This window comes from Diorhabda carinulata, chromosome 1 (genome assembly GCF_026250575.1).
Source record: "Diorhabda carinulata isolate Delta chromosome 1, icDioCari1.1, whole genome shotgun sequence".
In the NCBI taxonomy this organism is placed as follows: Eukaryota; Metazoa; Arthropoda; class Insecta; order Coleoptera; family Chrysomelidae; genus Diorhabda; species Diorhabda carinulata.
The window spans coordinates 3,808,763-3,822,978 of record NC_079460.1 but is presented as its reverse complement, the minus strand read 5'-3'; the positions used below and the strand labels follow the sequence as shown (position 1 = coordinate 3,822,978).

The 14,216-nt window shown below is 33.5% G+C and overlaps 1 protein-coding gene across 14 annotated transcripts in view; it reads left to right on the top strand.

The window, feature by feature from the left end:
* The window catches only part of LOC130902234 (rho guanine nucleotide exchange factor 18), a 102,500-nt gene that overhangs the window by 3,292 nt on the left and 84,992 nt on the right, over positions 1 to 14,216 (top strand). Inside the window, exon 1 of one of the 14 annotated variants that reach the window (XM_057814267.1) lies at positions 890 to 1,042. The exons of the other annotated variants lie outside the window; for them this stretch is intronic. The gene's annotated coding sequence lies outside the window, so the exon portion shown is untranslated. Of the gene's footprint in view, positions 1 to 889; positions 1,043 to 14,216 lie in introns of those variants that run through there. 14 annotated transcript variants of the gene reach the window in all.

Sequence of the window (14,216 nt, the reverse complement as noted above, 5' to 3'; positions counted from 1 at the left end):
TTTTGGCTCAAGATTAGCTAACTGAAATCTTCTTCTGGTTGTCCAGCCATTCATAGCTACTCCCCGCGTTTCTCTGAGCTCTTATTGGACTTAAACACCAGTGAGGGCACCATGTGCTGACAATTAATCGGTCATGTCTCTCGGATGGGCATCTTGTTCATCCGGAATCGTGTCTTCGATGAAAGTTACCAGCTTCTTGGTTGGTAACGACTGTTAACTCTAGATACAGCAGACTGACTTTGGCCTTGTCGCTAAAGTGATTTGCTCCTTTGAAGGGCTGGAGTGATTGGTCTGTAATTGCATTGCTTTAGGTTGAAAAAATGAAAAAAATAACGACCAAATGGGAATTTGAAAAAACAAGAAAGCACTAGCCTGAAAAAAAAACGTTTTTTCTGGGTTTGGTGATATATTTGGGTTTTTCTTTTGTTTTTGTTAATTTTTTTTAATAGGTTGGTGGGTTGATAGGGGGTGGGCGGTTGCAGCTGCAGATGCATTATCCCTTATCGTCGGTCATTTGGCTGGTGAATCGGTCCACCAGGTTACAGAAAAACCTCAGACAACGTGCAACACCGACGATTAGTGCTGGGGGTCAGGTGATAACCTCGTATAAGAATCACTTACCCTTAATTAGTACTAGCTTAAAAAGGGTGGTAACCAATCAAAACATATTGTTGGACTGTGATAGCAAGATAATATATTAGATATTAGCCTATATAAAGCTAGGTTTTTCTGGGGAAATGTGTTATAGTTATTTATTTTCGAAACTCGTGAATGGTGAGGTGAAAATCCCACCTCGATACACATTGTTATCTAAATTTCCCGTTTCAAGGTGAAGCAAGTACCTTTTCGGTTGGGACAATCTATTCAATGTTACGTTTGCATGCGAATAGGTACAATAGCTTCGAATATTATCAGTCGGTTTTTGTTGATAAGTGTGTTTGGAATTTATTTTGTGTCATTCACTCGTTTTTCATTTTCGCTTCATAATTTCATTGGACGTTAAATTTTGTGACCGAATTTTCAACGAGGACGAAAGTTTTTTGTAAGTATTTGAATCAACTTCACGTTATTTAGATCAGGGCCGTAGACCGAACACCTCATTCAAATAATGGGGTACCTACCAATTTTCCGATTCTCTATTTCTCTATACACGAGGCGCGATAAAAAATATCGGGATCGAATTTATATACCAGCAAATACTTATTACGTATTTAAATCAACTAGGTGTTGGAACAAAGAATTAACGAGTGGATTGTTAGGGATTGAATCAAGAAGAGCTGGACGTCAACTCACGTCCACAGGATCAAATATTTTGCAAAGCATCATAAGCTAATCACAACCTGAATTATCGTCAAATTTTTGGTTTATTTAATACTTCTCACTTCATGGTTTGATGCAAAGACCTGGAATCTTGAATGGAATATCATCTTTTTTTGTAATGAATCGAAATTATTTTTGGGGATAAATAGTCGTGAGAGGGTGAGATTTTTTGTACCGCACTATCGATGCGATTAAAAATATTTCGATCTGAAAATTCAACGTTAATTATTAACTTTTCCCCGTTTTCCTACGGTCGTATTTGTCTCAAATTTTGATAAAATACCTAACCCTAATACATATATTTTCAAAAAAGTAAACGTCAATTTTATTTATAGTTCAAAAATTATTTGAAAAAACTAATTTTGAAACAGAAGAGACCTAAAATCAAATGATTTAGAAACATAAATACTTTTATATTGATAATGTACGCGAATTGTCCCAGAAGTATCTGGTCCAACAAAAAAAAAAACACAAAAATTTTGGAAAAAATACAGTTTTCCCAGCGTTGTTCAATAAGTTCGATACCTTTTTTATAATAAGAATCGTCAAGTTCTTTAAAATAACAATTAACTGTCGATATGACCTTTTCATTGTTGGAAAATCTGTGACCAAGGAGCCAGAAAATAATCCGAGGAGGATAAATCTGGCGAATAGGGTGCATGAGGTAGCAATTCAAACTTTAATTCATTAAATTTGGTCATTGCAATAACGGATGTTTCAGCTGGTGCATTGTCTTGTTAAAACAACACTTTCTTCTTAGACAAATGCTTGATCCCCTCGCTCAAACCCTGATGGTTTTACCTTTGCCAAGGTAGTCAATGCTCAGTGTTATTTTCAGTGGGTTTGGGTTCTTTGTTGAGACATGATGAAGTCCAATGTTGACAAATTTTCAGTTTATTGAACAGAGTTTTCAAAAGGTACCTTTTGAATCGTTTGACAATACTTGTTTTGATTAAGAAAACTCTTACTAAACAGTCGTCGGATTGTTGCTCAATACTTAACAATTTTTGAGATTACAAATTTGAGCACGTTTTCCTGTCACCATTTCATTTCACTTTTTCACTGTCACTTGAACATATCAAAAAGTGCTAATCGCCTGCCAACTTAACTAAATTAAAATTAACATAAACATGTTTACCAACTCTGACTCTATATAAATCAAAATAGTGTGAGGTAAGGATAGGGTCAAGGCTGGGATAGGTCAGTTCAATTCTCAACATTGCGGTTGCTCAAGAGCTCTCTCATTTCTAAATTGGATATCGTATTTGAAGAGGTGTACTCTCTCAATGGGATCAGTTTCTATATGCAGATCTACATTTTGTATTTTTCTCTTACTAATCACCATAAATTTGGTTTTCTTTCTGTTGATCTTAAGACAAACTTCGACGTTATATGCCAATAAGACAAAGCGGAGATTGCTGATTGGTACACCGTTACTTTTGATGCCCTTCCAGTCCCTCTACAGATATTTGCTCTGAGTATAAGTTGAACAGCAGCGGCAATAGAATGCAACCCTTCCTAACTCCCTTAGCAATGCCTATGTCTTGACTTTTCATGTCTCCATATTGGATATTTGCTTTTTGATTCCAATACAGAGTTTTTATAATCTGAATATCCTTGGTGTCGAGTCCTGAATGATATAATAAGTTTGTTGTGGTTGATAGTGTTAAATGCTTTCTCGTAATCTATAAAGCAAGCATAAACATATTTTTGTTGATCTAGGCATTTTTGAGTCGCAAAGTGTTTGATCTATTTCTAGTTAGCCTAGACCAGTTCCAAGCATAAACAAGATATTGCGTTACCATAGCAACGAACAATAACTTATTAGAAGTGACGTCAAACAAGTAAACCAGAGTTACGCAATAAATTAAAAGAAAAAAGATGTCCACCACCTGTATTTAAAAGGGTTAGGAGGTAAGCAGATTTACGAAGATATGCCTCGTAATACCTTTGGTGATCAATGTCCTTCGTATACAACCGTGAAAATTGGCATGCAAGCTTCAAAAGAGGTAAATTTTCCATTGAAGATGATGACCGATCGGAAAAGCCAGTTTCTGTGTCAGTCCCCGAAAGTATCGATGCAGTTCATGACATGATTTTATCAGACTGTCGAATTGGGCTAAAACGGATATTTGAAGCACTGAATATTTCATACGAACGCGTTCATCATATACTTCACGTCAATTTGGACATGAGAAAAATTGCTGCAAAATGGATCCCCAAATGTTTGAATGTTGACCAAAAGCTTTCGATCTGTGCTCGATTTGAAAACGATGTAGACTTCTTAAGCCGAATTGTTACTATGGATGAGATTTGGGTACATTTCCACGATCCAGAAACAAAGCAACAATCGATGGAATGGCGACACTCTGGTTCTCCAAGACCTGAGAAGTTTCGTGTCAAAAAATCTGCTGGAAAAGTTCTTGCTTCAGTTTTTTGGGATTATCATGGAGTAATCATGATTGATTTTTTGGATAAGGGTAGAACAATAACTGGAGATTACTATGCGATATTACTGACCACTCTACGGAAAAAAATTAAAGAGAAAAGACGCGGAAAGCTATCCAAAGGTGTTTCGTTTTTGCATGACAACGCCCCTACACACAAATCTCATGTTGCCATGCAAAAAATTCGTGATTTAGGGTTTGAATTACTAGAACACCCCCCTTATTCACCAGATTTATCTCCGTCCGACTATCATCTCTTTCCTCAATTGAAAAAAGTTTAAAAGGTCGTAAATTTTCCTCCTCCAACGAGGAGGTAATAAAAGATGTGGAGGTCTGGTTTGCAGAGCAAGAAGAAACATTTTTTTTAAAGGTTTAGAGACGTTGCAGGTTCGCTGTAATAAATGTATCCAATTAAGAGGGGAATATGTCGAGTAATAAAATATTTTAATATTGAAATTTTCTTTGGTTCTATAGTAGGCTAAGAATTTTTCAATATATCCTCGTAAACTTAGATTTCAACCAGTCGGATGGAATTTGCCCGATATCGTAGATCTTATTAAATAGGTTTTACACGATATTCAGATTGTTACCATCGATAACTTTCAAAAATTCTACCGATATTTCATCGCATTCTGTTGCTTTTCCATCCTTTGTTTGTTCTAGGGCTTTTATTACCATTATCTCGGGTCCATCCTGATCAAGAGTGTTCATTGCATGACGATCATCAGTAAATAAATTTTTGATGTAGGTTTTTCATATCTCCAACTGCTCCTCCTTGTCTATATCGAGCTTGTTGTTTTCGTCTACCAACTTTCCAAACTGTCTTTTCCTGTTAGTATAGGTAAATTCTTTGACTCTTCTATGTAAGTGAAAGCTGTGTTCGTTACAACTCTTATGTCTCTTATCTATCTATCTATCTCTCCATAATTTTTTCCATGTTTACAAATTCACTGAAAACGTTCATGATGGCTGCCAAACGAATATTAAACAAAATGGTGTCATCAATTTAAGTATAGATTGTGTACTTTCTAATACAGTGGTATTTTTTAAGCAACTACCGCCATCTCTAGATCAACCCAGGTACTTCTGGAACCATCCTCGTAGTGACCTAATTTTTCATAGATTCTCGTATATTTTTCTTCCAGCAAGCGTTTATATAAAAAAATTGAAACAAAACTGTATTGTAGATATGCTTTGAAATTGAATGTCTATCAAAAATATTACAGTCTCAAACTACTTCCTCAACAGCCAGATCTAATTCGGTGCGTTTGTAAATTTTCCATAGATTTAGTAATTTGTTCAAAAACTAAAAACCTTACATTATTCAACATCTTTATCTAAAACAAATGCAAGTAATATCAACCTAAACTGTTTATAAAACATAGAAATATATTTAGTTCGGTAATCCACAAAGACAGAAGTTATTATTAGAAAAAAATCCATTGTGAATTAATGACGCAGTGGCGGGCTGCTGTATCGTTCAGATCAACTCAAAAACAAATCAAACCTCAAAGAAGAATAAAATTATAGTATTTTTTGCAATATAAGGAAGCGCCTCTACCACCGAAACCCATATAAAATTCGATAAGACCTAAAAGTCGTAAAATTATGGCTATACCACGACTATTTAAAACTATCTGTATATGGCAAAATACTTATAGTAGAATCATGAAAATTTCTACGTTTGGGTTTTCGGATACGATCTTTTTAAATAAAATATTTTCAAAGATGGCCGACTTCCGGTTCTACCGGAAATCGACTGTAACTTTGTTATTTTACATAGACCACCCTGTATATTAAAACACTTTTGAAATGTATGTAAAATTTCAGTATACTCTTGTCTAAACACTTTTTTCGAAAAATGCATACTTTTTGAGTTATTAATTTCTTTGTAAAAAATTTGACCCTTGCAGACCCTTATAAATTATTTTTTTACGAGGATACCCTTAAAAATATGAAAATAGTTTCTGTTCGGTTGCTTTTAGTAAGGTCAGGAGTATTTGAATCTCTGTTGAAAAATTGTTCATTTTATACAGGGTGTGTATAAAAAATGTACAAAGTTTAATTTCATAAATATCAAATTTCTTTATTTCTCTATATATAATCTCTAAAAATTTACAGAAAACATTGAATATCTGGATAACGGTGAGGCTTACGTATAGGAAAGTATACATGAATTTGCCTTATTTTTAACCCATTAATGCATTAAAATGGTTCTATTTAAAAAATAAAGAAATTTGATAATTATGAAGTTAAACTTTGAACATTTTTTATACACACCCTGTATGAAATAAAAAAATTTTCAACAAAGATTCAAATACGTCTGACCTTGCTAAAAGCAATCGAACAGAAATCGTTTTCATATATTTAAAGGTATCCTCGAAAAAAAAAAAATAATTTATAATGGTCTACAACGGTCAAATTTTTTACAAAAAAATTGATAACTCAAAAATTATGCATTTTTAGAAAAAAGTTTTTAGACAAAAGTATACCATAATTTCACGTAGATATCAAAAATGTATTAATATACAGGGTGTTACAGTCGGCCATAGAACCAGAAGTCGGCCATATACAGATAGTTTTAACTCGTCATGGGACAACCTGCTTAATAAGCATATTAGTATTTCATTTATTTGAATAAAAAATAAGTAGAAAACACCATATTTAAATTATATCACATTTTTGAGGGAAGTTTTGGAAGTTCTGTGAATGAGCCCGTGTGTGAAAGTGAATTTTCTCCAAAAATTTATATTAAATTCTGAATTTTCGTATGATTAAGTTCTTAGTGGTGCAACTCTAATCTTCTAGAAGACGCAGTAAATTTGAAGCTCAAAGTTCGCTGCTTTGCTTAATTCCTTTATTATTTTCCTTAGTTTAACCTAACCTCCTAACCCTAATTTTAAGCACTCATGTCATTGGATTCGGAGGGGGGGCCCTGGGCCTCCCCATCCCAAACCACTTGACAATCACAATCCAACACAACCAAGATCTCAATAAAAAGTTATGAAGCATATGATAAAGCCCCTTACATTGTGGTAGTTGAAACTAAAAACATAGATAATATATATCCAGTCGCAATAGGGAAAATGTTAAAACAAGGCAATATTAAAGGCATTAAAAAATGACTAGGAAAGGAAGAACCAGAATTGTAGGAGCTACTTTCTAGAGCTATTTCCATATCCTACTCTCCCGGTGCAACCCTCTGTGAAATGTCCTGGATACATAACAGGACGAGAAGAGTCTCTATCTACCACCCTTTGTAATAACCTAATCCTATTTTGAAGGGCATGAAGCAGGTCTTCTCATACGTGGTACATGTGGTACACTTTTCAAATAAACTGGTAACTAGCAAAACAAAGATCCTGGCTGTATGTCGTCAGAGAAAAGGCCAATAGAGAGAGAAGAAGAAGAAGAATATCACATTTTTTATTTAAACGTTGGTTAACCTGCCAAACTTGCTCCTAGAAGTTTGGAAATATATTTGCGCGTGCGTTGAGAGGTTATTATCAATAAGATTTCTGTCATTTTGACACCCTGTATATTGGGAGGGCATTGTGTAGAGCCGCATTATTATATTGTTGCTTCATTCCTTCATTTTGTTGTGGTGCCCCAGGTATATGTTTTAGTACCATTTAATTTGCTGTTTATAGCTTCGATATTTCTAATATTGTTTTCAAAACAAAGTAACCAAACGACAAAAGTTCAATGTCGGTCCTTTTCCGTGGCGCCGCTGTTCTGTACGATAAATAGGTCAAGACCGTCTCCGGGATGTTTGCAATCCTTGAAATCCAGACCTACTTTAGAAACGATAGAAACGCGACTCTAAGCTAGCCTAAAAATGTTTTCAGAAGGGCTCTACCACGAGAAATATTAGAGATTACGGTAGTTGAATCAAATGTATTCAAAAAGAAATATGAAACTAGTTTTGGTGAGATTTTTATACGGTATTTCAGATATTTTTTCGAAATACCAATATAAAATCGTTAATTTTAATTTTTATCCATATTAGAATTTAAATCAATCAGTATTATAATATTCGGTAATTATGCAGTTTCTCCCCCTCGTCTCCGATCACTTTGAAATTTGAATAAAATAAAGACATTGAGTTACTTTTAAGGTAAATAACCTAACCTAACCTAATCTAACCTAACCTAACCTAACCTTAAAATTAACTCAATGTCTTTATTTTAGTTACCTATGCAAGAAATGCAGAAAGTCACCTACCTGTTCCTAAAACTATACGAAATTTAAAACTTCCATCAGGTTTATTTCTGAGTATTTGATATATAATGATCAATTTTTAGCCTGCAACTTTCCTAGCATTTTTCATACTTGAAACTAAACTTCTAACAGAAACTTATAGTTAGTAAATTTGAAATTTGAGTCAACGCCTACTTTACTTGCTAAGCTGTCTGAAAATGTACAGATTTTTAGTCCTTACACCCTCATGCACTCGGAAGAACGAGTTTGAGGAAAAATAAGATTCTGGAGGATTGTGCTCCTTTGGAATTCTAATGCAGGTTGTAACATGCCATTCGGCTTGTTACGTTTTTCTTAAAACATTTTGAATATTCCTTTGTTCACGTATTGTGGGTCAGTAGTCACTTTTTAATTATGAATAAGAAAAAGGTAAGGCCATGCTCAGATCTTAAAGTTTATAGGGATTGTGGAACTGGAGTAATTGGTCTTCAGCTTTAATAGGGGTACAACCGGAGAGTATGAAGTTGTCCCTATTTAATTTAATAAGAGTGTTGATATTTACGGATTTTTGTATTCAAAAAAATTAACGTATAGATGGTAACGTAAGTCCCATTTTTGAATTCTGTTCAAGCAGAATTGGCAGAGGGTAGTTTTATTAAAGTTTAAGGAAACTTTGCCTATTCCAAGCTGTGTGAAATGCTCAAAAATTCTCGTATCTGCATTGTTTTCAATTCCAGAAATGTTTTATTTTGTTGAAATTTATTCAAAGCAGAAAAGAAAACAATCGCGAGTTTATTTATAGTAGGTACTAATACCCAATGTTGTCTGTTTATTGTGTAGTTTTTTAATGATTTAGAAAAATATATTTGATGAATAAAAATTCCAATAAGCGCCCCTACAACGCGTTTTTTTTTCTTATTTAAAATTTTTCTTATATATATTTACTTTTTAGACTAATTTAGACTCAATTAAAGCAATTGTAGATTGACTACTTTAGAATTTTTGTGTGTTCCAGCTGTGCCATATAAAAGTTACAGTTTTTCATATGAAACACCCTATATTTTATTGCATAATATTCGGAATCACATAGACTTCCCCATTACAATAATAAAAGGTTGTGATTTGTTTTACGAGGTATTCAAAAAGTTACAAACAATTTTCCATAAAAATCGTAGCAAGTTCCAAATCTTGTACAATGTAGTAAAAAATTCTGAAAAATTATTTATTTTGTTAATATTCGTTGAATTTGATACAGGGTGAATCAAAATACCATTACATTATTTTCTCGGTTTTCTCGAAAAGTACTACCAACATATTGTTTTTCGATTTAGCGATTTGGAACGTTTTTTGGTATTTTAAAGAATTTGAACTATGGCAACACCTTGTAGATTGTAAATAATTTTAAAATTTGAAAACTAATGATAAATAAAATCCCTCAAATTTTCAAAATTATATCTCAGAGAACGAAATAGGCACTGAACTTTATCTCATTAATCAATCAACCTGTAGATTACCCTGCAGCTTCTAATTATCTACAAAACCCTGATTCGTATTTACTCTGTGATAGCAACGAATCAATTGTAGTCATAGCTTACTACTTATAGTCCAGTAACTGAAATAGACTCAAAATATTGTAAAAAAAATACTTTGACCGCTTTTTTAAATATTATTGGCAAATAGAAACGGACTGCGAGTCACATGCCGTAATAGGGATTGGTTTTCCCATTGCAATAAACTTTGAATCATGAAAAAATGTTAATTTTTGGCCGAGATATGGAAAAAATTGTCCGCCTGCTTACCCACGTCAATGCCTAGACAGCGGCACTTGCAGAGATCCAGCATGGTGAGAATGAGCGGACTTTTGGGTCCCATTATCTCGAAAAATATCGAATTTCCGAGAAAAATGATAAGGGACACTTTTGTAGATAATGAAAAGATCTCCATCTTTTGTCTTAAGGAAATTTCTCTAAGTCCTATATTTTGGCCGATATCGGCGGAAAACCCATTTTCCAGGGTTTAGGGGCCCATTTTGGGCCCCATTCTTAGCCGCTATCGTGTTAAAGATTTTCTCCCTTGAAAGTATTTGTCATGACCTACAAATTGCGCCACAAGGGAATAATTCTCGGAATTAACTGGAGCTTTGGACCTTCAGTTACTGAACTATTAAGGATATTCGTATTTAAAAGTGCAATGTTGCCGGCTCTAACTCTTCTAATTTTGTAGCTTTAAGAGTTGACTTTGTATAATCCTGTGAAATTTAAACCGATTTTATTTCTAAATGACCTATTTATCGACAATAAACAAATGTAGGTCGAAGGTCATTACGAAAAGTGATTAATTAGATTTGGTAGAACCTGGCGAGATAAAAGGATAACGAGCTATCTTCCTATGTATTTCGAAAATTTATCGCTTCATTTAATGATAGTACAAAGAAAACTATTTAATTTTCTAAAAAAAAAAAACTCGTAATAATCTGGTAATATTTTGGAACCTCCATTGTCATTGCAGGTTTTTTCTTGTCAATTTATTCAATAATGGTCAAAGTACAATGTTAAAATATCTATAAAAGTAAATTACGTCGATTAATTAATTGAGAATTCTGCGTACTATTCAAGTTAATGTGAGATTTTATTTTAATTAATTATTACTTCATTAATAAATAATACCTAACCTAACCTAACCTAACCTAAACCTGTTTTTTTATTAATATAATGATAATTTTGAGCAACATATTTTCCCTTGTGGGGTCCACTTCAGGATATATTTTGTAATTCTGTTGTCTGACATCTTCCTTATCCTGTGTCATCTGGACTTTACTTTCCATTCTTCCCCAGAACTCCATTAACCATAATCACTGAAAAATCTAATTTCCATAATATGCGGTTGTTTTCTTTCGATTGTGATTTATAGCTAATGCTAATAGTTAAAGAGTTTCTTCAGTCCAGCTCGAGTAGGAGACGAATGACTTTTCGTCCTTCCATAATTTACCAGGATCTAATCTTTCCATTTTTTGATTGCTATCGCTTGGTTAGGTTAGGGGAATCGTCGAACGGTTCTGGTTCAATGAATGTTAGTTATCTGTTACCCCTGTCTCTTTTGCCAACTGCTATGCACATTCTGGTGCAATTTAATAGATTTTCATCCTAGGAAATGTATCTATGGCCACAAAGACAAATAAATAGGAAACGATAAAACATAATTTCTAAACGACAGTGCTTGTGTTTATTTTTCGAATTATTATTGTATATCTGACTAATTTCATGTTTTTGTTGTTATACCTTAGTTTATTTGGGTTAAATAGATGACGAAATCGAAGGTATTCAATTGCTATAAGTTTATGTGAGTATATTGTAATCAAATTAGTAATATATAGGTACACAGGATGTTTATGTTATTAATGTTAGATATGCGAAATTACGTAACTATCAGTCGAGAGCTAAATATCTACCACTGAATATTTTCGCATTGAATCACTGATAACACATTTCCTTCTTATTACAAAATGAATATTTCTGATATTTATCAACGCATTATCATCCCATAAAATGTTAATTAACATTATACAGTAGGATATAGAAACGATTACGAATTGCATATTTCTAATTATTTTATAATTACATAATTAGGAATTCATTACTTACAAATGTAAACACAACAAACATTCTCTAGGAGTTTTAAGATTAATTTTTATGCGGTGAATATCTACGAGGATGGTCCCAGAAGTACCTGAAGGTGGTTGCTTGAAAAATACCACTGTATAAGAAAGTAAACAATCAATACAGTGTGTGTTTCAAGTTTGAAGACGCCACGTCGTTTGATATGAGACTGCTCCTTGGGTAGCAAAGTTTAGACGAGACCGTACGAAATAGGAAGATCAGCAATGCAGTGGTTGACCAAATGAGGTGACGATCCCAGATATGTTGAAGAAAATCCACTGGATGATCGTCTATTGTGAATGTGCAAGCTAGAAGACACAGTAGGTCTTTCAAAAAGTTCAGTACATCGCATATAAACTGGAAATTTTGACATGATAAAACTGTTTGCAAGATGGGTGCCGCGTTTCTTCACAATGGAACAAAAACAGCGTCGTGAAGATGTTTTCATTGAGTGTTTAGCAATGTTTCACAGAAATAACCGTGGATGAAACGTGGGTCCATCATTTCACATCCAAAGCAAAAGAACAATTAAAAATAATGGACTGAAAAGGGAAAATTGGATTCAAAGAAGACAAACAAGGTGATGGCGTCGGTTTTTTGGGATGCGGATGGAATAATTTCCATTAACAATCTTGAAAAAGGAAAAACTGTAGTATTATACGAACTTATTGCAACGCAATCAAGTAAAAACGGCCGCATTTGGCTAAGAAGAAAGTGTTGTTTCATCAAGACATTGCAACAGCTCACACATATGTTAAGGAAATAACCAAAATTAATGAATTAAAGTTTGAATTGTTACCTCATGCCCCATTATCGCCATATTTAGCCCTCTCGGATTATTTTCTGTTCCGATACTTGTAAAAATGTCAAAGATCTTCCAAAAATGAAGAGGGGTTTTCCAGTAGTTAATGGCCATTTTGAGGAGCTTGACGTCTTCTTCTAACCATTCGTCGCGTTTCTCTGAGGTCTTGTTTGACTTGAACACCAGTGAGGACCCGATTTCTTAGAGATGTGCTGACAATGAACAGATCATCTCTCTCCGATTTGCACTTTTTTCTTCCGGAACCGCGTCTTTGCTGAAAGTTACCAGTCTCTTGGAATCAGCGAACTGATTCATGTTCAGCACACTGCCTACTTCTTACTAACTCTGACCTTGTTGCATAAGGGTGATCGCTTAAGCGACTTTATCACTTATTGTGTCCATTTTCAGGTAGAATTTTTGTTTTTTGTTAAAGAACTTGTGTATCGGTTAACGTTATAGTGGTGTGTCAAGTAGAAAACCTTTTGTGAGGGTTAGTTACCCCTAATTAGTACTGTTGCAAAAAACATGAAAAGGGTAGATACTGATCATAACGTTAGACTGAAAATTTGAAATTTTAGTATGTTGTGGAGAAAATTATGCTGAAAAACATTCCTTCACATAGTTTTTAAGGTTTGAACATTGGAAAATCTTGAATAGTTGACATTTTGCAAATATTCGATGTTGTTGAGGATTAGGGGCGGGAGGGGGTAAGTTATGTTAAAAATTTAGACACAAATCAATTTCTAACAATAATCATTTATTTACAATCAATTTCTATTGGATACATTCGTGACATATCTTCAATAAATGTTTCAATTCTATTTGAATATGAATATCTTTAAAATAGAAATTTCCCAAAATACTCACGATAATGAGATCTAGTTCTTCGATAACGAGGTATGTTATCACGAATATCTCGCCAAAGTCGCTCAATATTTTGAGCCTAATTTTATCTAACCTAGCCTAACCTAACCTATCTAAATTTCCCAACCTCGAAAAAGTATGTGAAGGAATAATTTCAGCCCCTTTATATATATATATATATATATATATATATATATATATATATATATATATATATATATTAAATTAATCAGCATAATTTTGTCCATAACATACTAAAATTTCAAGGATATCGGGCGTATGCAACCTAAACTAAATAATTACCAATTTTACTAAGAAAAATGCAATTTCGTGTTCAGTTTTTTTGCCAGTGACTTGCAATTGCTGAGTCGATTTTTATGCTAACTGGTGTACTATAAAAAATCATAAAAATCACTGAGTCAACGCTATTTCAACCCTTTTTTCGTTTCAATTAATAGAAGTGGAGCTTACAACATAATAGCGGTTAAGACAAGACATCCCGAAAAGACAAAATTGTTAGTTAATTCCCTACAAAAAAAGGTATCAATACTTTTTGACTACGAAGCAGCATTCTCGAGTTAGAGCGTTTTGAAACAACCAAAAGTTTTTATCGAAAATATTTTTTTCTCCGGATCGCACTGCCGTAAACTAACAATAAATTCAAAAACGTCATTGTTTGATTGTAGTTTTATATTTAAATATCTGAATAACTTAAGTTATTTCTGTGCATTTGTTTATAGACCAGGAGCTTTATATTATTGAGGACGTGTGTATACATTGTGTTAGTCATCATTATTTAATTGAAAATAATCAACGGATTTAGGCTGAATAATCATAATAGATGAGGATTGTTGAAAATTTGGAATTTTGTGAGTGGAACTCAATAGAATTCTCAGTAGGCTCCGTTACCTCTGAGCACGACATCTT